The following is a 1,789-nucleotide window of genomic DNA, read 5'->3' on the forward strand; positions in this document are numbered from 1 at the left end:
TCATTTTAAATCCGTTTTGAGTGAATCAAATTGCTATGGTTTCATATTGAACTCTATTTTATGAATCTAAACAAAAAAAGTATAGGTTTCTAGTCGGAAAAATAAGTTACAAGTCGTTTTTGTAAAGGTAGTCATTTCAGTCGAAAGAACGACGTCTAGATGACCATTTTAGAAAACATACTTCCACTTTGAGTTTAACCATAATTTTTGGATATAGTTTCATGTTCATAATAAAAATCATTTTCTCAGAATAACAACTTTTAAATCAAAGTTTATCATAGTTTTTAATTAACTAACCCAAAACAGCCCGCGGTGTTACTACGACGGCGTAAATCCGGTTTTACGGTGTTTTTCGTGTTTCCAGGTTTTAAATCATTAAGTTAGCATATCATATAGATATAGAACATGTGTTTAGTTGATTTTAAAAGTCAAGTTAGAAGGATTAACTTTTGTTTGCGAACAAGTTTAGAATTAACTAAACTATGTTCTAGTGATTACAAGTTTAAACCTTCGAATAAGATAGCTTTATATGTATGAATCGAATGATGTTATGAACATCATTACTACCTTAAGTTCCTTGGATGAACCTACTGGAAAAGAGAAGAATGGATCTAGCTTCAATGGATCCTTGGATGGCTCAAAGTTTTTGAAGCAAAATCATGACACGAAAACAAGTTCAAGTAAGATCATCACTTGAAATAAGATTGTTATAGTTATAGAAATTGAATCAAAGTTTGAATATGATTTTTACCTTGTATTAGAATGATAACCTACTGTAAGAAACAAAGATTTCTTGAGGTTGGATGATCACCTTACAAGATTGGAAGTGAGCTAGCAAACTTGAAAGTATTCTTGATTTTATGAAACTAGAACTTTTGGAATTTATGAAGAACACTTAGAACTTGAAGATAGAACTTGAGAGAGTTCAATTAGATGAAGAAAATTGAAGAATGAAAGTGTTTGTAGGTGTTTTTGGTCGTTGGTGTATGGATTAGATATAAAGGATATGTAATTTTGTTTTCATGTAAATAAGTCATGAATGATTACTCATATTTTTGTAATCTTATGAGATATTTCATGCTAGTTGCCAAATGATGGTTCCCACATGTGTTAGGTGACTCACATGGGCTGCTAAGAGCTGATCATTGGAGTGTATATACCAATAGTACATACATCTAAAAGCTGTGTATTGTACGAGTACGAATACGGGTGCATACGAGTAGAATTGTTGATGAAACTGAACGAGAATGTAATTGTAAGCATTTTTGTTAAGTAGAAGTATTTTGATAAGTGTATTGAAGTCTTTCAAAAGTGTATAAATACATATTAAAACACTACATGTATATACATTTTAACTGAGTCGTTAAGTCATCGTTAGTCGTTACATGTAAGTGTTGTTTTGAAACCTTTAGGTTAACGATCTTGTTAAATGTTGTTAACCCAATGTTTATAATATCAAAAGAGATTTTAAATTATTATATTATCATGATATTATGATGTACGAATATCTCTTAATATGATATATATACATTAAATGTCGTTACAACGATAAACGTTACATATATGTCTCGTTTCAAAATCATTAAGTTAGTAGTCTTGTTTTTACATATGTAGTTCATTGTTAATATAATTAATGATATGTTTACTTATCATAATATCATGTTAACTATATATATAACCATATATATGTCATCATATAGTTTTTTTTTACAAGTTTTAACGTTCATGAATCACCGGTCAACTTGGGTGGTCAATTGTCTATATGAAACCTATTTCAATTAATCAAGTC

The sequence above is a fragment of the Rutidosis leptorrhynchoides genome, chromosome 3 (genome assembly GCF_046630445.1).
Source record: "Rutidosis leptorrhynchoides isolate AG116_Rl617_1_P2 chromosome 3, CSIRO_AGI_Rlap_v1, whole genome shotgun sequence".
Taxonomy (NCBI): Eukaryota; Viridiplantae; Streptophyta; class Magnoliopsida; order Asterales; family Asteraceae; genus Rutidosis; species Rutidosis leptorrhynchoides.